Source organism: Bos javanicus, chromosome 8 (assembly GCF_032452875.1).
Source record: "Bos javanicus breed banteng chromosome 8, ARS-OSU_banteng_1.0, whole genome shotgun sequence".
Lineage (NCBI taxonomy): Eukaryota > Metazoa > Chordata > Mammalia > Artiodactyla > Bovidae > Bos > Bos javanicus.
In genome coordinates, this window is record NC_083875.1 from 76,087,815 (window position 1) to 76,115,238 (window position 27,424).

General features: G+C 39.8%; 1 protein-coding gene across 4 annotated transcripts in view; it reads right to left on the minus strand.

Moving 5' to 3' along the window:
• UBAP2 (ubiquitin associated protein 2) overlaps nt 1-26,335 on the minus strand; it is a 119,337-nt gene extending 93,002 nt beyond the window's left edge. The window contains exon 1 of one of the 4 annotated variants that reach the window (XM_061425945.1): nt 26,168-26,335. The gene's annotated coding sequence lies outside the window, so the exon portion shown is untranslated. Of the gene's footprint in view, nt 1-25,643; nt 25,948-25,972; nt 26,088-26,167 lie in introns of those variants that run through there. The other 3 variants (XM_061425943.1, XM_061425942.1, XM_061425946.1) reach the window with 3 other exon arrangements.
• Between the last annotated feature and the right edge of the window lie 1,089 nt (nt 26,336-27,424).

The window sequence follows — 27,424 nt, forward strand, 5'->3', positions numbered from 1 at the left end:
CACGTGGTATTTAATCAGCATACTACCTATGTTCTTTCTGAACAAACTTATTGTTTTCAAGATCTGCTGAGATGGTATAAACCCAATCAACTAATTGTAGTGTTAAAATAGTCTGCTGTAGGACTTCCCTGATGGTCCAATTGTTGGTTGGATCCCTGGTCCGGGAGGATCCCACATGCTTTAAGGCAACTAAGCGCCACAACCAATTGTGCCTGCCAAGCCTCAACTACTGAGGCCCACGCTCCCAGAGCTCATGATCTACAAGAGAAGCTACTGCAACGAGAAGCCCATGCTCTGCAACTGGAGGGGAGACCCTGCTTGCTGCAACTAGAGAAAGCCCAAGCATAGCAATGAAGACCCAGCATGGCCAAAAATAAATAAAGATTCTATATTAAAATTACAATATTTTTTACAAGTCTGCTGTTTCAGGTGAATATAATTAACTGGAAAACACATGCATCTTCCCCTCTGAACCACACCACTTAAGGAGCATGAACTGGAAATAGACTAATCATCTATGGCCTACAAATATCTGCTTGACTCAGCTGGCCTAAATGCGGCACATAGAAAATTATGTACTTCAATGGAACATTACTGAGCCATGAAAAAGAATAAAATATTGCCACTTGTAGTAACATAGAGATCATAGTGAATGAAGCAGGCCAAAGACAAAGACAACATCATCTATATGTAGAATCTTAAAAAAAAAAAAAAAAATGAACTTCTTTACAGACACACGGACACAGAAACTTACGGTTACCAAGTGGGAAGCTGGGGGAAGATAAACTAGGAATCTGGAATTAACAGATACTCATCACTGTAATTAAAATAGCTAAGCAACAAGGATTTACTGTATAGCAGGAAACTATAGTCAATATCTTATAGTAACCTGTAATGGAATATCACCACGAAAAACATATATAACTGAATCACTGTGCCGTACACCTGAAACAAACACAGGATTTTAAATCAACTAGTCTTCAATTTTAAAAAAATAAAAATAAAATACTCCCTGGAAAAGTATAAAATAATAATAATAATGTACTTGATATTAAATTTTAATGTTAAGCCTACTCAGTTGAAAATTTAAACTGAGATTTAACTGTTTCTGCCACTTAAAAGATGATTCAATGAATGAGATGTCCAAGCAAAAGAATACTACAATGCCCTAACTGATCCAACCTATCTCCTGATCCAACCTATCTCGTTTAGACTGAATCATATCCGTCCGCTCAGGGAAGCCTAGAAACTCATTATCAGCCTTCTCAAGGTCCTCTTTTTAAAAAGCCAGAGTTCTCTCTCTGCTGCCACGGTTTGATCCCTGGTCCGGGAAGATTCCACTTGCTGCAGGGCAACTAAGCCCTTGCACTGCAATTAGAGTCTGTGCACCACAAAGAAAGATCCCATGGACCACAAGTAAGACCCAACCCAGTCAAATAAGTAAATAAATATTAAAAAGAGAGAAAACAGCAAAACAAATCCAATTCCAATAACTACACATAAAAAGCTTTATCAAATTAAATAAAAAGCTGGAAATGGAGAGTGGAAATATATATGGCAAAATAATGTAGAATGGTCATATTATTTCATGTTTAGGGAACATGTTAAAAGTCTGTAAGAATCTATTTTAGTGACAAAGCATTTCTACAAAAAGGTGGCAGTAAAACAAGAATATCCAGTTGGAAATAATTTTCTTAGTATTCTTTTCGTCAAGAACTTCCCCGGAGATCCAATAGTGAACACGAGTCCAATCACCAGTCCAGTTCCATCCCACGTGCCATGCAGCAACCAGGCCTGTGTGCCACAACTACTGAGTCCAGTGCTCTGGAGCCCGTGAGCCACAACTGCTGAGTACACTCACCCTAGAGCCCTTGTCCCACAAGAGAGAAACCCGTGCAGAGCAACTAGAAAGTAGCCCCCACTCGCCAGAACTAGAAAAAACCCACGTGCAGCAATGATGACTCAGCACAGCCAAAAATAAATTCAAAAAATAAAAAAAAATCACAGTTCCCGAAAAAAAGTGTAAACACCTGAAACACTGTAAACCAACTATACTTTAATAAAAAATATAAAGAATCTTCAGATACATTGTTATAATAAGTTCAGCAAAATTTTACATACAAAGTAAAAATAAATGTACAAAGATTACACCTAAGTACCAGCTAACAAAAAAAAAATTCTACATAAGTTGTCTATGGCTGCTTTTGCACTACAATGGCAGTACTGAATAGTTAAGTTACAACACAGGCAAAGCAGAAAAGATTTACTATCTGGTCCTTGAAAAAAAGTGCTCTAACTCCTATTTTAAAAGGTTCACTCAGTAAAAGTGATCATTCTTCCTCAACTAGATTTTCCAACAAAAGTCTAACAAGGGTTTTGTTCTCAAACCTGACAAGGTGATTCTAAAATGACACAGGGAACAAATAGTCAACAGAAGATGCTTCTTAAAACAGCAAGGCACAAGACTGACCATCCAGGTATCAAGGATTATAAGCTACAGTATTTACCACAGTACACAACTGGGACAGGGCAGACAATCCATGCAACAGATCAGAAGAGAAAGCCCAGAAAATGATTTCCAACAGGATGCATGTGGTCAGGAAACGATGGACTTTCAAAGAGGCTAAAAGAACTGGTTGAGTATAGTTTTTAAAATGTCTTTTCCTAAACCATACATTATAAAAGTTACTTTACAGGTACTCTGCTGCTGCTGCTAAGTCGCTTCAGTCGTGTCCGACTCTGTGTGACCCCATAGACGGCAGCCCACCAGGCTCCCCTGTCCCTGGGATTCTCCAGGCAAGAACACTGGAGTGGGTTGCCATTTCCTTCTCCAATGCATGAAAGTGAAAAGTGAAAGTGAAGTCGCTCAGTCGTGTCTGACTCTTACACAAAGAGCAAAACTACTGATTTCAGAAGAAAATAAGGCTAATTTTTTTAACCCCATAAAAGGAATTTTTATCTCATGACAGTAATTGTTTTCTTAAGAGTCAAAAGGTGTTAAAATTGCAAAGATTAATAACTTTTTTTTTGGCCTCACCATATGGCATACAGGTTCTCAGTTCCCCAGCCAGGGATCAAACCCATGCCCTGTGCAGTGGAAATGTGGAGTGCTAACCACTGAACCACCAGGGAAGTCCCAAAGATTAATAACTAAAAATTAAAACTTCTGTTCACAAAAAGGCAGCTGGCCCTGTGAAAATACAAGCCATAAACTAGGAAATTTTTTTATCAACATACATCTGATAAGTAGTAGTATTTGGATTTTATTAAATACTAAGATGGATAAACAACAAGGTCCTACTGTATAGCACAGGGAACTATATTCAATATCCTGTAATAAACCATAATGGAAGAAATATTAATATATATATATATATAAGTAAAACTGAATCACTTTACTGTACACCAGAAACTAACATTATAAATCAACTATATTTCAATTAAAGAGAAAGGAGAGAAGGAAGAAACACTAAGAGAAATGCCCTAGCAGTCCCATGGTTAGGACTCTGAGCTTTCACTGCTGAGGGCCTAGGTTCAATCCCTGGTAGGGGAACTAAGATCCCACAAACCACTCAGTACAGCCAAGAAAAAAGAAAGAAATACTATGAAACAAGAAGCAATAGAAAACTATCCAATAGGAAAACCAGCAAGAGTTGACCAGAAGTTTACAGCAGGTAACCTAAACCACCCTTAAGTTTCTATCAAAGTCCATTTAAAATATTCCAAAACAGCCTACAGATTTCTAGGATTTTATTTCCTAATGCCTTTTATCTACTGACTTTCCTCTGAATTCTAAAGTATATACATGCAATTCATATTTCAGCTTATAAATTCTCTATTTCTTCTATATTTAACTTGCCTTCCCAGACTTAAATCATAAACAAGACCAGAAACTCATTTTGTTTTGCTCCCTTTACTACTCTGTAGGTGTCAACAGAAGAGACATTTTTACAAATGTGTTGAAATGACATGTGATAGAAGCTGGTATCTTTTTTTTATTGGTGTATAATTGCTTTCCAATGTTGTATTCGTTTATGCTGTACAACAAAGTGAGTATGTACATGTATATCCCAACGGTAAAAATTAAGAATTACCTAAGAAAGACCAAATCATAAGAGTCAATGATTCCAAAAAAGAACAATACATAAATTGAATTGTTTTCTAAAACAATCAGTTATGGAGACCCCAAAGCAAGCACTCCCATGATGTGAAACAACGTACCTCTATTTATAAATCTTACACATCTCAGGTTAATGAAATGACATTAAACAAGTATTTCTAGTTATCTTTAGGACCTGTGTATCTGAAACTCCAGTACTTTGGCCACCTCATGCAAAGAGTTGACTCACTGGAAAAGACTCTGATGCTGGGAGGGATTGGGGGCAGGAGGAGAAGGGGACGACAGAGGATGAGATGGCTGGATGGCATCACTGACTCGATGGACGTGAGTCTCAGTGAACTCCGGGAGTTGGTGATGGACAGGAAGGCCTGGCGTGATGCAATTCATGGGGTTGCAAAGAGTCGGACACGACTAAGCGACTGATCTGATCTGATCTTAAATTTAAAGAGAGGAGACATCATAACTCAGGATACCATTTCAGGCATCACAAGGAAAATTATGTCCCTGAAAACGATTTTAGCTAAAAAAGGTTTCACAAGCTTTGTACTGAACTAGGTGTCCTAACATCATTTATTGATTTTCTTAATAGGTTCTCTGTCAACTGGAATGCTTAAGGCTACAGGCATGTTACTGCACTCTTTTGCATACACTATAATAGCAAATAACCAATTAATGAGAACATCTATGTGTCTATTATGGTTTAAAACTTTTTCCTCTATTTGAATCTCTCACTGTCAGTACGAATAACACACTTTGCATCCTTTTTTGAGATAAACAATTTGAAGATTTTGTTGGTTTGGGTTTATTCTTTTGGTTGTATTATATAAACAAGGTTGTTATGTCAAAATTATCTTAAAAGCTTTCTTTGAGTTTAGTATTCTCAGCTATGAAAACATACATACAAATACTTTAACTATCAGGCATCATACAAATGTGAAACATACTAGTATTTCTGAAATAAAGAGATTACTTATTTCTAAAATCACTTTCAGCATTAATACCCTGTAATTCTTCACTCCATAATTCTATGCTAAATATCTAAAGTTAAGCATCCAACCAAAATCTGCCTGGCTGAGTGGGTATTCCAAGGGTAAAACCTTTTAAAAAAATCTTTTGTTTATCCACAGAGTTCAGAACAGTTATTTTTTAAATTGAATAATGTGATTCTTTTCTCACTTTATTTATCCCTCAGTGCCTCTACTTATGAAAATAAACTAGGTACATTAAAAATAACAAAATGAAACTTTCTTCTTACAGCAGTGCCATCTGGTGATGAAAATCTGCAAGTACAGAAATAGGCTAAACTGAATGGATTAAGACTGAGTTTTTTTTATTTACAAAAGACTTTTATAATAACCTTGCTATTACAACCAAACATTTTGATGGAGTATATCCAAATTCTCAGGTGTCAATCAGATTAACCATAAGCTCCTTATGTTTCAAACTATAAAAAATTTACTAATTCACTGTCTCAATATATAAACATTAAGACTTTCTATCTCCATGTGTGTGTGCTAAGTTGCTTCAATCGTGTCCGACTCTTTGTGACCCTATGGACTGTAGCTTGCTGGCTCCTCTGACCAGGGGATTCTCCAGGCAAGAATACTGAAGTGGGTTGCCATGCCCTCCTCCAGGGGATCTTCCCTACACAGCAATCAAATCCGCAGTCTCTTATATCTGCTTCATAGGCAGAAGAGTTCTTCACCGCTAGCGCCATCTTCTATCTCCATTCCAATCATCAATTCTTAATCCACATTCAACAATGAATAGGTGATTAGGCTTCTGCTCCATAGCTAAACCAAAATAACTGCTTTGTAAAACATGAAAAGTACATTGCTTAGTTTATGTTTAAATATTGTTGTTTGGAAATAACCGTTTGCAATATTTATGCCAAAGGTCTTTCGTAGCAATAGTTTATGAATAACCTGGAGCAGTAAATCTTAATTAAAAGAGAAAAATGGTTATTTCTAAACCACAATATTTAAATATAATGGAATCCTCTGGGAAAAGAAAACAGAGCTCAGAAAATGCAAAGTTAACAGGATGTATGATTCAACAGACAAATTTTCTTATATTTTACATAAAGGTTCTGGAGTCAGTGTATTCTTAAAGCAAAGTAAAAAGCCTAAGTTACCAAAATTACTACCAATATCCTTAAAAATTACCACCAATGAATTATGAAAATGAGTAAGGCATGGAAATTAGATGTAAAAATCAACACCTTCAGCATACTCTCACATGGGGAAATTCTGTTTCCTTTTCTGGAAAAAGATCTCTGTGTAGTAAATGACAGTACTTCTCCAATAAGCACCCAGTTGCCAGAACACAGGAATTCAGTTTACACTTGTGTTCCATCCCCTCTATCACTCTCCACCCCCAAGAACTACTACCATGGAACAGGTTCCAAGAGAATTCTTAGAATAGAAACAGCCAAGAGCAAGAGATTCTAAAAATAATGCAGTAGAAACTCAAACATACATATCTCAGGTTCTCAAGTGGCAGGAAGCACCAAGTTATTTCAATCCATACAACCAAATTTTAAAAACCATATTTACTTCACCTCATTCAAAGTAAATTAAAGATGTGATAGATTTTAACAGGGATAAAAAATGCTACTACATCTGTAAAACAAAAACAAAATCAGCAAATACCACATAAAGCTCCTAGATTATCTTAAAGTCCAAGAATAGTCTAAAATTACTTGCAATATAAAGAAAGTAAAACAGAATAAACCAACCTGATTAAAGTACAAAGATTTTCTCTGTAGTGGGTCATTTTTAGAAAACGGTTTATTAACTGTTATTTTTTTTTCAAGGACCTTTTGTAGATAAGATATCTCAGCTGCATTTTCAAGTGTTCTAGAATTTCAGAATGAACTCAAAATGGTTAACAGCCACCTGTACTTCTATTAAAGTTTACATGAGCAATACCACAAATTCACCATAAGAAGATGGTAACTAAAATTAGACATAAAAAAGACATTAAAAAAAAATAGGTAAAAATTTATCTAAAAACCATATAAACCCTAAAAGAAAAACAAGGGTACATTTGGTCATTCTGAGGAGTTACAGAACACTTGCTGATAACATGCCGGTAACTGTGAAGATGTTGGTGAAAGCACCAAGGGCTTGAAGACAGTATCACAAAGTGTCAGCACTGGAAGATACCTCTGAAACCAGGAGGTTCACAGAGTATTTCATCTACTGACTGCATCAAGAAAAAATTATATTCCAGAAACAGCAAAATCAATGTCTTTTTTTCCCCTCAAACAGAAGATAATACACCCACACAACATGAATTATGTAATCAGCTAAGGGCTCAACTACTAAGAACAGAAGCAAGCCTCCATCAAGAATGCTCACAAACGAACTTCCCTGGCAGTCGAGTAGTTAAGACTGTGCTTCCACTGCGATGGCGGGGCGGCAGGGCAGGGGGGTGGGGGGGTAGTGCAGGTTTGATCCCTGGTCAGGGAACTAAGATCCCACAGGCCATGCATTAAGGCCAAAATAAAAAAAGAGAAAGCTCACAGACATGCTGTTCACTCAGTCCTGAGGCCAGCAGTGCCAGAGCTATCTTAGACTGGCAAGGCTGGGTCGGTCAGGGGTCCTTCATCTGTATCAGACTCATTCACTCATTCCCAATATCCTGAAACCATTAAGCTATGACAATAACAACAGCAGCAAATGCAAACTGTTTATCATGTACCAGATACCGCTGAAGTACTTTATACATACAGAATTGTCATTACCTTCCCAACAACACTCTGAAATACATACTAACACTACTCCCATTTTACAGACAAGAAGAAACTAAGACAAAGATTCAAGTGGTAAAGCCAAGATTCAAAACCAGGCCATCTGGCTCCACAGTCTGTGCTCTTCCCCACTATTTTATGCAGCAAGCATATGTATCAATTATAGATAAACAACACATTCCAAGTCAGCTTCCCTGTCTTGAAGACAGCATTACTACTGTTAGTGCCACCTTAATAACTCACCTCTGATGCAAAAAGATCTGGGTTGGTTCTGGGTCCAAATCTCACCTAACTTCCCAGCCTTTCAGATACCCAGAGGGGCTCCCTTAGCTCTCTATTGTAATGATATGCTAATCGGATCTGTTTTATTATTTTTACTTAACTTCCAATATGTGTTCTTGCTTTTTCTATCAAGAAAATATCCATTATTCTCAACCTTTTTCTGCAAAGGAAATTCATCTTTTCATTCCTGCAGAAAACAACACTGATTTACATTAAGGACCTCAACAAATTTGGAAGGCCCAAAGCAGCCAGCAAGGGGAAGTCTACAACCCCAACTCAGGGGAGAGTAAGGCAGCTACAGTGCCAAGGAACTCCAGTGTGAGACCCAATTCCACACAGCTAAACTGCTTGTGCCATGTGTGCCAGGAGCTGACCAAGCTGGTACTTTTTTATTCTCCGCAGCTGCTGAGGGCAGGGTCAGGCCTCAAGCAGTTGGTAGACAAGGTTAACTCCCCTACACCAAGGCGTCACACACAATGTTACCTGCTATTCTGTACATATAATCTGCCCACAGAAAAGATGAGTGCTGGTGAACCTCTGAATATTATGGGACATCAAAAAGTATTTGGCATAGTCATATTTCTCTTTGCGGTTATCTAAGGTCAGTCAAGAAAAAGTATTTAATTGCCTAATAGCTGCTTCCATACATCTGTCCCACTCCTCCACTGCTAATTTCTTGGCTCTAAACCCTGGCTTTTAACTAAGATCTTAGTTCAGCAGCCACCTCATGATGATTTGCCCTCCTATCCCTTGAAAAGCCCCTAGGTATTCATGAGCAGTCTTAATCCTTTCAGGTCTTTTCTCTAAAAAAAAAAAAAAAAAAAGGGCAGGAGAGAGGGTTTCAGACTTTGCTGACGGTCCAGTGGTTGAGACTCTGCATTTCCATCCCTGGTCGGGGAACTAAAATCCCATACACCTCACAGCATGGGGAAAAAAAAAAAAAAAGTTCTTAAAAATAAAAATCTTTTTAAAACAGAGATGTTGGAGGGGGTCCCTATACTATACAGCATTTTAAAAGATCTACAAGTTATAGTACTGTACTTTTTATTTACATTGCATTCAAACAAGCACTCCCCAAATAATACCAGGATGTTACCTTCAGTAGAGGGTTACTACACCACAGACAAAGACTAGTAAAGAGTTCAGTTTTCTTTTTTAATTAAAAAAAAAAAAAAAAAAAAACAACTTACACTGGAACTAGATTAAAATAGAATTTCTATAAATCATCCACTTATCAGAATATAATATTAACAGCTTTATCATAAATCCATAATAATTCTTGCTAAACAGACACTCGCTTTTTTTTTCTTGCTCTACTTATAGCAGATTCTGTTCCTCTTCCTACATTATATACTCTGGTCTTGCTCTCCCAGAATTAGTACTCACCCACATAAACAGTGACACATCTAGAGTCTGCTTTCAACCTCCATTCTAAACCTATCTACCTCCACAGGCTGTGGCTACAAGGAATTATTCTATACCCATTATCTTCTAATGACCTATAATGAAATATAATCTGAAAAGATACTGAATCACTATGTTGAAATTAACACAACATTGTAAAGCTACTATACTTCAAAATTTAAAAACAAGTACTAGATAACTATGCCATTATCTCCTGCCCTGTTCTGATCCTGTCGTTGCACAATGGGCCTAAGGAACCAACAGAACAGTGAAACAAGTAAAGCAGGAGCCCAGAAAAACTCTACTCTGCAAAAATGCTAGAAAGTCAACCCAGGTTTGTCAACTTACTCATGACCTAATGTGGCTTTCCAACCATGTCTAAATCTCCACTCTTAAGTGGTGATACTTCCAGAAGCATCAGGAATTTCCCATCATCAAATAAACAAAGTTTAAGACTCTGGAATAGTGAGTGGATCACCATCCATCACCACCCCTAGTTGCGTAGTACAATCACTTGAGCAATTTCTAAAAAATGAAACCAGGTCCTATTACATCAGGCTCAAAATAGTTAAGACCCAGACAGCAATACTGTTTTTTAAAAGTTCTCCAAGCAGTTCTTAAAAAATTAAACAAAGAGTTACCATATGACCAAGCAATTCCAATCCTAGGTACATACTCAGGAGAACTGAGAACAAATATTTACTCAGAAATTCACACATGGAATGTCCATAAGGAGCATCGGTCATAATAGCCAAAAAGTAGAAACAATCCAGTGATGAATGGATAAATAAAATGTGATATAACCATACAATGATTAGTCAAGTACTGAAAGGAACAAACTTCTGATAAAAACTACAACATGGATGAACATTGAAACCGTTAAGTGAAAGAAGCCAGTCACAAAAGACCAGATATGTATACTGTATTACTCCATTTACATGTAATGTCCAGAAAAGGCAAATCCACACAGACAGAAAGTATATTAGTGGATGGGATCAGGAAAGAATGGGCAAACTGGTCGTGAGAATGGGGGGTGCCTTCTTTTTGGGGTGATGAAAATGTACTAGAAATACTGATACACAACTTTGTGAATATGCTAAAAATACTGAACTGCATACTTTAAAATGATGAATTTTATGATATATAAATCATATATCATTTTTTTAAAAAAAACAAGCTCTGCAGATTTCTAATGTGCAGCCAGGATGTCACACCAACTACTTAGCAGCAGTGGTTCTCAAAAGTGTGTTATCCAGACCGGCAGCATCAGCACTAAGAACTTGTCACAAATGCACATGCCAAAGGTCACCCCAGATCTGGTGCATCAGAAATGTTTAAACAAGACTTGATCCACAATAAAGTTTGAGAATTGCTGCCCTCAAAAGAACCTTAGATGAAAACGTTCCTGTTGGTTCCAATTGAAAGGTGAGAAAACGACAAAAAACATAATTTCACTTTATTATTTTACCCATAATAGTCATTCAGTCATACAAAGTTCCAAAAAAAAACAATGAAAAGTGGAAAAAAATAAAACCACCACCTACACTTCCATCACCCCAAAATAACTACTGTTAACAGTTTAGTGAATAGCCTTCCACTGTTTTTATTTGTCTTACATCATTGTAATTCACGAGAAATTACTATATCACGCTTTTATCACAGAACATTAACATATAAACTATTATGTAAAAGCAAGGTAGCAATATAATTATAGCACCTCGATTACCCTAGTCAGTTGAGAAATCAGGTATATTACAAGAATATGAAAGAAAATTCTTTAGGTGCCAAAATGTTTTTGGCTCCAAGCCTTTTTGATATAATTGCCTCCTAAAATGCAGTATTTCTCTTCATTGGCAAATACAGTACAATAAACATGATTTAACTTTTCCTGATTCTACATCAGTTATTCTAACCATGTGATGGGTAAATGTGAGGAATTAGTTTGAATCTATTCTAAATCCGGGGCATGCCCAGGAACTTGCTTTCCTAAATAAATTCATCATATCATTATCTTTCCTGTCTTGGCCTCTTTCTCAAATTGGCAGCATTTACACATCTGCATGACTTCTGGGCAGCATGGTATGGCCACGTTTCAAAAATATTTCTGAACCCAAGGACAACAGGATCTTTCAGGCTGTTTCCTTGTTTGTTTTAAAATCATCTGCATTGTTTCACTGTCTTGAGGGGGAGAGGAGGCGAGACAACCACGTTCCACCTTTAAACACTCTTGTGAGAAGCCCTCAAATGTTTCCTCACTTTGTGCAGGTTGTTCTATGGTAGCCTGAAAGATTAAGAGACAACCTTACCTACCTGTAAGCATCCACTGAGCCGTTGATGTCAACGTACATTACATCAGGCACCAAAAAAAAAACGAGGCCTATTTCCTGGGTATTAAAAAGTCATAATAAATTGCCAGCTGGATGGTCCCATCTCAAATTCACCTATCCACATCCTAGTTTGACTTGGCTCTTCCCCAACCACATTCAGCTGCATTTATCCCCACCTACCCTCTCAAGAGAATCTAGTGAAGTCTCAGAGCCATTGGAACACAACAGACATAATGCCAACAGTAGTCTTAGTCTGTGATGAAGACTGAGACATATTTTTGTAAATTTTTTGCCTTCACACCCTCACTCCCATTTTGCCACCACCCTCCATTGGAGAAAGATGAACTTCTCACTAGTTGCTCATTCCCAAGGCCTTTATAGCGAAGAGGATAAGCAAGGAAAAGCCACCTTCTTCCTTTGGGTTATTTTCTCTTCCTGAGACCCACTGAGAAAGGGTAGGCTAACCTACCTCCCTATTCTTGGGGATACAAGTTTGATACGCCAAATCTTTGTTTTAGTCAAGTCATATTGACCAGAACCAGTTACAAAGATAACGCTAGGCCAAAACATTATCTTAAACTGTAATGCCAGTTTAATTCTTGCCTCTTATTTTCAAGAACAGAAAAGCCATAACAATACCCAACACAGGAAAATCTCCAAACTCCTCAAGATGTGAAAAGAACTTCAGGAAATATACCTATTCAACCGCACTCAAAATATTACCCAGTTTAACCCATAATCACTTAAAAAGTTTTAATCCATTCAGTTCAGTTCAGTCGCTCAGTCAGTCTGACTCTTTGCAACCCCATGAGCTGCAGCACGCCAGGCCTCCCTGTCCATCAACCAACTCCTGGAGTTCACCCAAACTCATGTCCATCGAGTCGGTGATGCCATCCAGCCATCTCATCCTCTGTCGTCCCCTTCTCCTCCTGCCCCCAATCCCTCCCAGCTTCAGAGTCTTTTCCAATGAGGCAACTCTTTGCATTAGGTGGCCAAAGTATTGGAGTTTCAGCTGCAGCATCACCTTCCAATGAACACCCAGGACTGATCTCCTTTAGGATGAACTTTAACCCATTATCTCACATTAATTTATTGTTTCGGTTTTTGGGCAAAGCGGCATCTCTGCTAACCACTCTCATACAGTAAAATGGATATTAGTGTTCAAAGTGATTAAATCCCTACTATACTTCAATAGATAAAACTTTACAAATCTTCAGTTCTTTTTACTTTTTAATTGAATTTTAGTTGATTTACTATATTACATTACAAATCTCTATTAATTACAAATCTTCAATACTTACTGAAAACAGATAACAAAATATTTCAAGTTACTCTCATTTTTCACAAATCATTTAAACATTTGGCACTCAATTGTTACAAATACATAAACATTTTACAATTGATTTAAAGGTTCAGTATATTCATTGTTAAGCTATTTAAAAACAGCTCTATCATAAGCCAAAAATATAAACACTAATTTTTTAAGTACTTCATACCCACAGCTTTTCCTTACAGTTTTTCAACTTTCCTCATATACCTCAGGATACACAGTCCTGAATTGCTTGACTTTTTTTCCTTTCTTTAAAGCATATTTGTATATTTATTCTAACAGCATGTTTATTACTGTTTCGCTCATGCCAAAAGCAACTTTTTAAAAAATGTCAGTTACCTTAAGAATGTACCTACCAAAACAGAGTCATGCAATTCATGTAAATCTTAACACACCTGTCACTTACGTACCAGGCTCAGTTTTCATTCAAACCAAAGAGAAAATGCCTTAGTGAGGAAATTTCCAACAGCTACACTGAGAAAATATTCCATATTCTTTTAGTTCTCACAAGAATGTGCACAAAAACCTGTTCAACTATTCTCTACATCCAGATTTTCAAAAACAATGGCTTAGAAAAATTACCTTCTCAGTCCTCAGAAACTACATGTTCTATCTCGCAAGCAGTGACTACATACGCTGTTTTTCTAAAAAAGAATACACTCACTGCCTCCATTTCCTCACCAAACATCTCCTTGACTTTCAGTCTGGTTTCCACCACCTTAACACTCCAACAAAAGGAAAGCTACTATTCCACCAAGTCATCACTGACTCCTAGTAATTGTCAAACTTCTCTCGTTCTCATCAGTCTTTCACCTATCTCTGGCATGTGACACACTGTTTAACTTTTTCTCTTGGTTTCTCAGATACTACACCATCTTAGTTCTCTCTTGTCTTCAAATCCTCAGTGGCATCACATCTTTCTCCCACCTCTGAAAGAATATTGTTCAATTCTTAAGCACGTTCTCCCTTCCCACAGAAATGTTATGCCCTACTAGCATCAATTATTACCTTTAACTTCAAAGCAAAAGCTAAAGACTATGTCTCTCCAGAGATTCAGCCTCCAAGTAACTGCCTATTAGACAGTTACACATATAATGGAGTTCATCCAAAACGATCTTACTTGAAGATTTCCGAAATTTTCCAAGTAGCCAACAGCATTTTCCAGGTGTTCCAGAGCTCAAAACCTTTAAGCCATTCTTTTAATGAACTCCTTCCTATACCCATTTAAGGATTTAAGGCCTTAAATCTATGCCTTCCTTTACATTCTCTGCCATCAACTTACAACAGGTACCTGATTAAGGGTTACTGTTTGTACTTAAAGTCTCTAACGTTCTAAGCAGTTCTAAGGCATCTTTATCAACTAGAGTATCAGTAATTGCCTCTTCTCTACTTCACTGAAATGACAGACCCCTATTTACCTGTCTGAACTATCTTAATTATCAAACTAATGCCAAAGTGGATCAAAATGTTTAATCTTTCAGAATACTGCTAAACTCTATCAAACAACAATATCACTTGGGTTTCCCTGGTGGCTCAACAGTAAAGAATCCACCTGCCCATAGGAAGAAGCCCTAGAGAAGGAAATGGCAAAGCACTCCACTATTCTTGCCAGGGAAATCCCATGGACAGAGGAGCATGGCCAGTTACAGTGCATGGGGTCACAAAGAGCAGGACACAACTAAGCAACTAAACGACAACAAACTTCATTAACTTCTGTTCACAGACCATCAATCATCACAAATACAAGGTCTTTATTCCACTCTGATCCCTACACTTTGATCAAATCGGCCTTGTCATTCTTCCAAACTGCACCTGGTTTTGGTTTTGTTTTGGCTGCACTGGATCTTAGTTGCAGCATGTGGGATCTAGCTCCCTGACCAGGGATCGAACCCAGGCCCCCTGAATTGGGAGCATGGAGTCTTAGCCACTGGACCACTACGAAAGTTCCTATTTTGCTTTTTGCATCAACCCTTCATAAGACATATTTTCTCAACAGCATACTGAACATATCTCCATTTTCTCATTTTCTGTCCTTCAATGTAAACAGCAATTAGTCTTTACTTGATGTCCATAATAACTATGATTATTTTACTGTTTCTTAACAATATACTCGGAGAAGGCGATGGCACCCCACTCCAGTACTCTTGCCTGGAAAATCCCATGGATGGAGGAGCCTGGTAGGCTGCAGTCCATGGGGTCACTAAGAGTCTGACACGACTGAGTGACTTCACTTTCACTTTTCACTTTCATGCATTGGAGAAGGAAATGGCAACCCACTCCAGTGTTCTTGCCTGGAGAATCCCAGGGATAGGGGAGCCTGGTGGGCTGCCGTTTATGGGGTTGCACAGAGTTGGACATGACTGAAGCGACGCAGCAGCAGCAGCAGCAGCAACAATATACTAAACAGCCCTACTTAACAGCAGCTTGAGTTCTTAAGCGTAATTTTTACACCCTTCCTGTCGTTCTTAGGATGTGCCAGTGTGCTATCAATGGCCGCTTCTCAGTGCTGTGTGCCTCACCTTCCTCAAAGGACGCACCTAAACTGGCAGAGACCAGACCAGCTTACAGACCAGCTCACCATGCTGATGAGAACAGCTACTAAAATCAGAATGGAAAACCCAAGCAAAAGCAAGTGTGTTGCTTTGCTTTTAAACCACAGAAACCAAGTCCAACCAAACCAGTGACTAAATCCTAACACATAAAGCAGATAAAGTGAAATGGGTCTAGAGGAACTAGAGACAGGAGTTCAAGGGCCCCACCTGCATATATCCATTCCTCATTCCCCGTCCATTACAAAATCCCAGCCTTACGTACCACAAATGTGGACATTGTTTGACTTATCAGCTAGCACTTGGCTGTACTCCTGACAGAAGTATTTCAGACAGATAAAGTAGTATAGTATTATGATTAGGAGTACAGGCTTGGAAGTCGCACGAATTACTAGATTAAGTAACCTTGAGCATTTTACTCTTTCGCAAGTCTGTAAGGAGCACCACACAAGATAATGTACCTCACTCAAATGGTTAAACTAGATCATAACTGGTAGCAACTATAGGATTAAAGGACACTGACCACTTTCTTTGTTAAGTGTTTCAAAATATTGTCGATTTATTCAAACAATTTAAATAACTTTACTGAGGTATAATGAGTATTGTATAGTCTACTCTTAAGTGTACAATTCAGTGATTTTTAGTATTTATGAAGCTGTACAACTATCACTACAGGCCTGAAGTCACTGCAACAAAATCCTTTGTGACCCTGGTCATTTCTTTGTCCCACAGATGTCTAGACCAAAGTATATAAATTGGTTCAGGGTATGCCAGCTACATCCCATTACAGCTGGGATCTTTTGGTAAAGTGAGATAAGCACTAGAACAATTAAACAGCTCAAACTGCCTTTAAAAAAATGAAAGTTGAAAGTTCTTTGATTAAAATAGTAAATGGCCTCCTCTAGCTAACAAGAATTTTATTCCTGTCACCACTACCTGGAATGTTCTGTACAGGGGTATTTTTTCCACCATTAACTTAGTACTCCCAATCACAAGGAATTAAAAGGATACTAAATAAGGTGAAGTACCTAAACTAAGAATTTTTTTAAGAGGTCATCTGATCTTCAACAATTCAAAGAAGCATTCACCAAGTAACTGATATTACAGGAAATTTCTCATCAAAATAAAATGAGATCTTGATTGGAGGAGAAATGTTGAAACATCCAGTAAGTTCCAATAAAACACTTACCCAAAAAAATGTTGAAAGCTACAAACTTACATTAAGAATAACTTTCTTTTTTACTGCTGCTGCTGGCTACAAATAAACTACCAAGTCAAAGCCAAACAAAAGATACAATAAGATGGTAACCCAAATAATACCAAATTCCAATAAAACTTCATTATGATGAAATTCAAAATGTTTTAACAAAAGAAACAATTTTAACTTCAGGGATTTGGGAAGAACCCAGGATAAGTAAGGCTCAAACTCCTAATACTTCAAGGAAGCCTTGGCCAATACCTGGAATCAGCTGACAGTGTGTTCCTCTGTCACTCTCAACAGCATCCTGATTCCTAACTGCACTGTCTTCCCACTGGAATTAAGCACCAAAAGAACAGGGACAGTGCATTATTCACCTATATCCCTAGCACCTAACAACTGCCAACAAGTAGCAGTAAACGTTTGTTCAACTGAACAGCTGTACAGTAGCATATACCAGTAACATCAAAAAACTGTTATTCAGACCTAATCTGGATTAACCTACATTCTGAGCATTCCAGAGAATTGTCATGAGAATATACTATCTAAAAGTTTTTATAAATATAATATTTTGGCTTCATTCTCACACATTAAAAAGGGAACTTTAATCAGTGTTTCAAAACTTGGGGTGGGCAAAGGACTAACAGGATACACTTTGAGCCTTCTAAGAGTCAAAAAAGTTACACTTATCCTACAATAAAATGAAATTTACTTAACATTTACAAGAATTATCTTAACTAAGTAACAGTGTCAAAGATATGGTTTTTCCAGTAGTCATGTACGGACATGAAAGTTAAACCATAAAGAAGGCTGAGCACTGAAGAATCGATGCTTTCGAACTGTGGTGCTGGAGAAGACTCTTGAGAGTCCCTTGGGCTGCAATCAAACCAGTCAGTCCTAAAGGAAATCAACCGTGAATGAATATTCACTGAAAGGACTGATGCTGTAGCTCCAATACTTTACCCACCTGATGCAAAGAGCTGACTCACTAGAAAAGACCCTCATGCTGGGAAAAATTGACAACAAAAGGAGAAGGGGACACCAGAGGATAAGATGGTTGGATTAAGTTATCACTGACTCAATGGACACGAGTTTGAGCAAACTCAGGAACACAGTGAAGGACAGAGAATCCTGGCGTGCTGCAGTCCATAGGGTCACAAAGAGACAGGACTTAGCTACTAAACAAGTAACAGCAATAGTTAACTCTTGCTTATCAGATGATTTTCTGACTGGCAGTTACATCTGATAAATAATTGAGAAAATAATCACTAAAGAAATGGATTATTATTCAGTAATGTACTTCAGTGACAATAACTAAATAGGGTAAAAAGAAACAGAAACCCTGATTGAATAGGGAGGTTATTTTGTGAACAGTTGGGAAAATCTGAATGTGGATGTCAAATTTTATTGACATTATACATTATATTTTAAATAAGCATTCCCTTTCCTAGGTGTAAAGCTGTTATTGTGGCTATTTATGAGAAGTTTTTATTGTGAAGAAACACTTGCTAAGGAAACATTTAGGCATAAATGTCAAGATATTTGCATTTTACTTTCAAATCACTTAGACTCAAAAGATAACACATGGAGTATATACAGAAAAAACTCAATGTGAATATTAAGTAATAACTCTTGTTCAAAGGTATACAGTATACTCCTTCAGCTTTTACAAATTTGAAAAATGTCTTTAAATTGGAGGAAGCCCAACAACAAAAAAGAATTAAAACTGCAAAAAGGACAGAAAAACAATAAAGACAAGTACAGGACAATATGGCAGAAATGTACCTGAAACATCCATAATTACCAAAAACATGAATGGTCTCCATGCTCCAGTTTTTAAAAGAGAAGTTGGCAGGTTGCAATAAGGAAGTAAAATCCAGCTGTGTGTTGTTCATAAAAGATCTATCTAAAACATCCCACTAGAATTGGCTAAAACAAAAAATTAAAGCAATACCAAATGTTAGCAAGAATGTGGCACTCTCACCAATTCAGTCTTTAAGAATTAAGCTCCAATGTCAAACATACCCGTTGTATGCACGAATTATATTTTCCTATAGGTATCTAGAATGAGACTAGCTATGTAACATCCTCAAGAGAACTGAGAAAATAGTCACTTTCTATATTCTGTGGTTCAAATGGTGGCTCAGATGGTAAAGAATCCACCTGGAATGCAGCAGGAGACCTGGGTTCGATCCCTGGGTTGGAAGATCCCCTGGAAAAGGGTATGGCAACCCACTCCAGTATTCCTGTCTGGAGAATCCCATGGACAGAGGATAGGTGGGCTACAGTCCCACTCTGGTGGCTACAGTCCATGGAGTCGCAAAGAGCTGGACTGAATGACTAAGCCCAGCACACAGTGGTTCAAATGAGCCTAGTTAAGAATGACTATATAACACTGGGCTTCCCAGGTGGCTCAGTGGTAAAGAGATGCAGGAGACACAGGTCTGATCCGTGATCCAGGAAGATCCCTCATGCCGTGGAGCAACTAGGCCCATGTGCCACAACTACTGGAGTCTGTGTTCCAGAGCCCAGTAACTGCAACTACTTAGCCCAAGTGCCACAACTACTAAAACCCAAAAGCCCTAGAGCCTATGCTCCACAAGAGAAGCCATTGCAATGAAAAGCCCATGCACCACAACTAAAGAAACCTCATGCACAGCAACAAAGACCAAGCACAGTCAAAAATGAATAAATAAAAACTTTTTTCTTAATTTCCCCTTAAAAAAAAAAAAATCCACCTGCAATGCAGGAGATTCGATCCCCGGGTTAGAGAGACCCCTGGATAACGAAATGGCAACTCACTCCTGTATTCCTGCCTAGGAAATCCCAAGGACAGAGGAGCCTGGGGGGCCACAGTCCATGGGGTCGCAAAGGGTCAGACTTAGCGACCAAAACGACGCTAATAATCTGGGATTACCTGTTAAAATTACACATACCCTACACACAACCCCAAAATTCCACTCTCAGTCATACAATCTCAGCAAACTAGTTTACTCATTTTGAGGTGGGGTGCAAATGGAGACATGGAGAATAAGTATAATTTGTAATCAGGAAAAAAAAAAAAAACTGGAAATGAGACAAACGTTCATCACAATAAAATAAGATGCACCATATCCTTACAATGGAGTAACATACTACTGAAAATGATGGAGAAGAATCAATATGGATGAATCTAAAACATGTGAAGTATCCAGAGAATCACACAATCCCATTTAGATCAAGACTGAAAACGGGCAATACTAAACTATATATTATTTATGGATACATAGCGAGTAAAATTTATTCTTAAAAATAGTAAGACCAAAATAATCGGGTAATGGTAACCTCCCCCCACCCCCAAGGAAAAAGTAACTTAGGAGATGGAATACACAAGGGAGTTTAAGGTGGCATTAATGTTCCATTTCTTGGTTGGTCATTTTATTTTTGGCTTTGAAAACTCCACGTTTTTTTCTACTTCATATACCTCCTTTGGCATGTAGTTTATATTCTTCAATTTAAAAAAAAGTATGCAAGGTATGATCTCATTCTTTTCAAAGTGTACACTTTAGGGAAAAAAAAAAAAGATTTATACTAAAATGTTGAACAATGGTAAGTCACTTTTTTTCCCCAAATTTTCTAAAATGCATTTTCTTATGTAAAACAGTTCCAGCCAACCTGACCCAAAAACCAATCTTAAAATGGAAATTTGTAAATTAACTTGAAAAAAGAGAGGGGAAGAACTGGTTTGGTCTAGGAAACAAGTTAGGCTTGTCGATAAATCCTAAAGACAGTTACTTTTTCCCTAGACCTTATTTCAGTTAAATTTGTATTTTTTAAGCCCACTTATTCTCTTGTTTCGGAGAAGGCAATGGCACCCCACTCCAGTACTCTTGCCTGGAAAATCCCATGGACGGAGAAGCCTGGTAGGCTGCAGTCCATGAGGTCACTAAGATTCGGACAAGACTGAGCGACTTCACTTTCACTTTTCACTTTCATGCATTGGAGAAGGAAATGGCAACCCACTCCAGTGTTCTTGCCTGGAGAATCCCAGGGACGGGAAGCCTCGTGGGCTGCCGTCTATGGGGTCGCACAGAGTTGGACACGACTAAATCGACGTAGCAGCAGCAGCAGCATTCTCCTGTTTATGATCTGACAACAAACATTATTATCAAATGAAAAATCCCACCTTCCAAACCACACACATTCCAGCTGAGTAGACATGTACAATACAGACAGCACTATACACCTTCCCCAAGCCGGTGAGACTGCAAAGACATTTCAAGTTTTCATCTGCTTGCTTAGGAAGCAGCAATGTTATGGTGGCAGAGTCAGAAGGAATACAACCTCCTCAGCTGAGACTTGCGTGTTGAGTGTTTTTGTATGTGGCTGAAGGAACAGAAGGCAAAAAAGAGAGAGAAAACAAGGGAAAGAGAAAGAAGAGGAAAACAGGAGGACAGGAATGGAAAGAATTCAAGAAGACAAAGAGGGAGAAAGACATTAATAGCAAGAAGGAACACTGAGCTTCTCAAAGTCTCCACAGGTATACCTAGAGCTGATTTGATGAGAAGATTGAGACATGGCAACCCACTCCAGTACTCTTGTCTGGAAAATCCCATGACCGGAGGGGCCTGGTCAGCTACAGTCCATGGGTTTGCAAAGAGTCGGATACAACTGGACAACTTCTCTTTCTTTCTTTTCTGTCTTTTGCGACGTGTAAAAATTTTTGAGTAAAGAACAAAGCATTAAAGTATTGGGGGAACTCCCTGGCAGTCCAGTGGTTAGGACTCCACAATTCCACTGCAGAAGGCATGGGTTTGGTCCCTGGTCAGGGAACTAACACCCCAGATATCATGACGTGGAAATACAAATAAAGTATTAGTGGATTATGTATGTATATCATAACTTAAAATGAGTAAGCTCCTATGTGACAACTTACGTAAAAAGTTAATAACAAAAGAAATGAAGGTATAGCAACAAGTCTAAATCCAAATAAAATTCTCTCCTCTATAAATCCTTGAAAATAATCAAAGTTCAATCTAATCAAACATATGTTCTATTATTTTTAGAGTTCCAAATGAAAAAAAAAAACAATCAACGCATTGCTAACACCCTTTAAAAGTAGAGCATTGCCTAGTCTTAAATGAAACACCTACCCCTTGGTCCAAGCCTCATTTCATAAATTAATTCCAAACAGTGAACTGGGTTTCAATTTAATTGAGCTCAAAACTCCAGTATGAAAATGAGTTTTCTGAAAACTGAAACACACTATAATACACATGCTATGTCAGCCAGAATTTCACAAGCCTGTTCTTCAAAACCTAGGCCAAGAAATTTCAAAACTAAAATAACTTTAAAAAGTACAGAACAAGCATCTTTGAGAAAAACACTGTCAGGAAAATATACAGAGAGTAGGAGAGGGACTTCCCTGACAGTCCAATGATTAAGACTCTGCACTTCCACTGTAGGGGGCATGGGTTCAATCCCTGGTGGAGAAACTTAAGATCCCACGCACCACTCAACGTGGCCAAAAAAATAAAATTTTTAAAAGTAGGAAATTTCAGCATACATAGTTGACGTTATAATTGTCAAAACAAAACCAACTAATTTGATTCTTGGACTTAAAAAAAGGAGTCCACTTGATCAGTTCAGTTTAGTCGCTCAGTCGTGTCTGACTCTTTGAGACCCCACGGACTGCAGCACGCCAGGCTTCCCTGTCCATCACCAGCTCCCAGAGCTTGCTCAAACTCATGTCCGTTGACTCGGTGATGCCATCCAACCATCTCATCTTCTGTCGTCCCCCTCTCTTCCCTCCTTCAATCTTTCCCAGCATCAGGGTCTTTGCCAATGAGTCAGTCCTTTGCATCAGATGGCCAGAGTATTGGAGCTTGACTTCAGCATCGGTCCTTCCAATAAATATTCAGGACTGATTTCCTTTAAAATTGATGGGCTGGATCTTCCTGCAGCCCAAGGGACTCTCAATAATTGGTCAAAAATATTTCAAAACCTACCACAGGTTTATAAGGTGATATTCCCTCTCTTTACCTTACTTCAAGTTATATTCCCTCTCTCCTTTTGGGGAAAAGAAAAAAGAGAAAACAATGGTTTCTAAGCTCTATCAGAGATCCACCTTCTCACTAGTCAAACAGCACTAGTGCCATACTACTTAGCTTTTAAAGGACACTGCATATACTCAAGTTAACAACTAAGAGCTAACTGATCATTGCTGACTTATAGCTGCCTCACAAGAAGAAATAAAAGATAGGTTTGTTAAAATCAAAGGAGGACTTTTTTCCCTATTGGTCAGTGGTTAAGAATCTGACTGTCAATGCAGGGGACACAAGTGTGATCCCTGGATCAGGTTTGATCCTGCATGCCACAGGGCAACTAAGCCTGTGTGCCAGTACTATCAAAGCCTGTGCACCCTAGAGCCTGTGCTCCACAACAAGAGAAGCCACCGCTCACCCCAACAAGAGAAAGCTCTCACGCAGCAATAAAGACCCATCAAAACCAAATAAATAAAATAATTTTTAAAAAATAAAACCAAAGGAACGTCACAACCTGTGAATTCATGCAGACCACTTCTTCTGAGCAGGCATTAATCCTTTATAATGCACTTACACACACACCCCACAAAAAGTTTCTTATGACAACAACAAAATCTTAACAGTAAGTTTTCATTTTTAAAGAGGACTGGGGAATCAACACTTCAAAAGTACAGGCTAAACTTCAGACCAGTTCAAACCTTCAAGACTGGTTTATACTCTCTATATGCAGTTTATACTCATGGGAACAGAGTTAGCAACCAGTTTCTGTCAAAACACAAATCCTGAAATAAACCCATCCTCCTCCTGGTTCTCCTACCATTTCTCACCAAACAATACCAAGAGACACACTGATGAGCAGTGCACAGGCTGACCAGTTACCAGGAAAGGGAAGCAGAGGTGTTACCGCTGTTCTAGCCCAGTTCTAAAGGCAGCTCTCTGAGAGCTGGTCCAGCCCACATATAAAGAGAGAGGCCAGAGGAAACCAGAGCAGCAGGAAACAGGCAGGAGGGGCAATTACCACAAACCTTTCCCATGGCCTCATTCCCATGCCACCACTTCCAGTCATATTTCAATCATAACAAAAACCTCCGTTCTTTCAATCATTTTCTTAATTACTGAAGGTCAGAAACAATGAAGCAGACAGAGGAAATCAGAGCTGTGGGAAACAAGGAGGACAGGAGTGGAGGAAAAAAATCTCACCACACATGTGAACTATCCTTAAGGAGACAAACTCAGGAGGAAGACACTGGAAGCAAGCAGAAAAGTAGTGTAGGAGAAACTAATCACTTTTGCCTGGATAAGCAACAATGAGAGGGCAGTCCTAGCCAAGGTCTCTGCAAATAAGAGATGCTGGGGTACGGGAAGACCCTTCATCTCCAGCGAGTGAATTTATTCCCTTTCCTGAGACAGACAGATCCCACCCCAAGAGTCACCCAATCCTTAGGATTACATTCACTTTCCTTCCACTTTTATTAGACAAACTACAACTAAAAATTATGAATGTACAACTCATAACGGAAAAGTGAGGAACACACTAATTACTGACACTTTTGATTTTAAAAGTACTATCATAATCAAAGAGAAAATACGCAGTAATTGGGCTCACTCAAAAAGTGAATTATATGCCCTTCAAATAAAAGATGATCTTTAGGTACCCTGTGAAGACCTTTAAAAGTTCTCAATTGTTACGGCACACAAGGGCAGAACACAGCAAGCCCAAATACTGGCGGAGACACCTTGAATACACGCAGAAACAATATCCAACAGAGGTGGAAGTAAACTGCAGGATTAGGTCAAACAGGAAATAACAGGAATGATGATGGAATCAACTAACTCCTAGAGATAACAAGGAAGAGATCAGAGTGGTGAGAACAGTGATGGTACCTGAGATACCTGGACAACTAATCAGATTGAAAACCCAGGGGAAAAGGTGGGAATGCCGAGTGGGAAAAGTGATTCAGCGGCAAAGAAAACTGAGAGGCAATGCACCAATGAAAAGAATAAGATTTGGAATAAGAGAGCGTTTTAGTTTACAAAACCCTTCTCAAACCTACACACTAAAGAACAACCGTGACACAGCCAGCCTACAGGAACTAGGACCGAAGAGGAAAACTGAATCCCAAGAGTCTGGCACCAAAGCTTTCCAGAATGAGGAGGAGAAGTAGAACTGAACTACGCCTCCGGGCTGCCAGGAAAGCCTAGAGAGTACAGAAGTTGGGCTCTGAGACGTCCAGTTCCAGGACTAGCGACAGGCGTGAACGCGGAAAGGTGGTCATTGACAGCGTGGCGCGGGAGCTCGAGCGGACAGGCAGGAAGGGACAACGGTGGGAGAGAAAAACCACACCCTCCAGGACAGAAACCCGAAGGGGGGAGGGGTAGGCGCCCCCTGGGGCTGGGTGGGGCTGGGCTGACGAGGAAGGGGTTGGCAGAAAGGAGCGCAGGACAACCAGCGGTGGAGAGGAAGGACAGCACCCAGGCCTGGGCAAACTGAGGACGCACGAAACCGGCGAAGGAAGCTCGGCCCAACCTCAGGGTGGACGCTGGGGCAGTAGGAAGGGCTCTGGAGGAAAGAAGAGCTGAACCCTGGTCTACTGAGCGCAAGCTGTAGCGGTCAAGGAGCTGGAACGGGGAAGGAGAGAGAGAAGGTGCCAATTACCGCTGCTGCTCTCGCTGGACTCGGGACCCGCCGCCGCCGCCGCCGCCGCTCGTTACCTGCCAATGTGCCTCTTACAAAGCGGCGGCGGCGGCAGAGGCGGCCCGGCCCGTCACGTGACCCCGCGTCACGGCCGAAGGAGGAGCCAACACACGTAGCTCGCCGCGCGGCTCATCAGCCCGCCTACGGAGCGCGTTGTTTCCTGTAGCCACCCAACTCCCGCCCCGAGAGGCCAACAGCTGCGGGTCAAGGGAAGGCACGCAGATGGAGTCAACGAGGGATATTTTATGGAGTTTCTCGAACTCGGGAGTTCTCAGAGACGTACTACCCACCGCGTCCAGGATGCCCAAGAACAGCTCGTCGTCACCGTGTGATGACTTCACAAGGCACCACAGGTCGCTCCCCTGCCTACGGCCGCCTTTCCGTCATCACGTGATGTGGTCCGACCACTGAAGACAAACCCAGCCTCCCAAACCTTGTGCGAGGGGACTACGACTCCCAAACTGCTGTACAGCAAAGGCACCCACCACCACATCCTTTCCCTCCTGAGTTCGTTAGATGGTGCGCCTGTGACTTCGGTACGAGGGAAGGCCAAGGCGGAAAGTTGACAGGGCTACCACCTGAGACTAATAACAGTGGGCGCCGCCTGCCAGGTGGCTGAGCGACCCTCCTCCTGGGAGATGTAGTTCTGGCGAGGCGTCGGGTTCGGCGAACACGTTCCCGGGCTCGCGCTCCGCCCCGCCCCCTGCGCGGGAAAACGCCAACGGCTCGAAAAGGTAGCCGCTGCGCCCGGCGGGATTCAGAAGCACCTCCACGGGGCGGACGGACCTCGCAGGTTGTGCCCTGTTCAATGCGGGCTTGAATTCTGCATTCCCAAGCCTCTAAGGCCTGAAAAGACTAGCATTTGTTGAAAAGCCTATTCGTTGTCGGTCGTCATACAACTTCATTTATTAAGTCATAGAATCAACCCTTTGAGGCAGGAATTGTCCGGGTTTTAAGCGTAGAGAAAGAATTCCGTTTCCCAGCTGCACTGACCCAAATCCAAGTTTTCTATCTCCAAACAGTGGATAACCTGCCTCTCAAAATGACCTCACCTGTTTTAACTCCACGAATTACGCGTAAAGAAGACAGATCAGATCAGTCGCTCAGTCGTCTCCGACTCTTTGCGACCCCATGGACTGCAGCACGCCAGGCTTCCCTGTCCATCACCGACTTCCGGAGCTTACTCAAACTGATGTCCATTGAGTCAGTGATGCCATCCAACCATCTCATCCTCTGTTCTTGCCTTCTCCTTTTGCCTTCAATCTTGACCAGCATCAGGGTCTTTTCCAGTGAGTCATTTCTTCGAATCATGTGGCCAAAGTACTGGAGTTTCAGCTTCAGCATCAGTCCTTCCAGTGAATATTCAGGACTGATTTTCTTTAGGATTGACTGGTCGGATCTCCTTGCAGTCCAAGGGGCTCTCCAGTCTTCTCCAACACACCACCATTCAAAAGCATCAATTCTTCGGCGCTCAGCTTTCTTGAGTCCATCTCTCACATCCATACATGACTACTGGAAAAACCATTGCTTTGACTAGATGGACCTTTGTTGGCAAAGTAATATCTCTGCTTTTTAATATGCTGTCTAGGTTGGTTATAGTTTTTCTTCCAAGGAGCAAGCATATTTTAATTTCATGGCTGCAGTCACCATCTGCAGTGATTCTGGAGCCCCCCAAAATAAAATCTGTCGCTGTTTCCACTGTTTCCCCATCTATTTGCCATGAAGTGATGGGACCATGATCT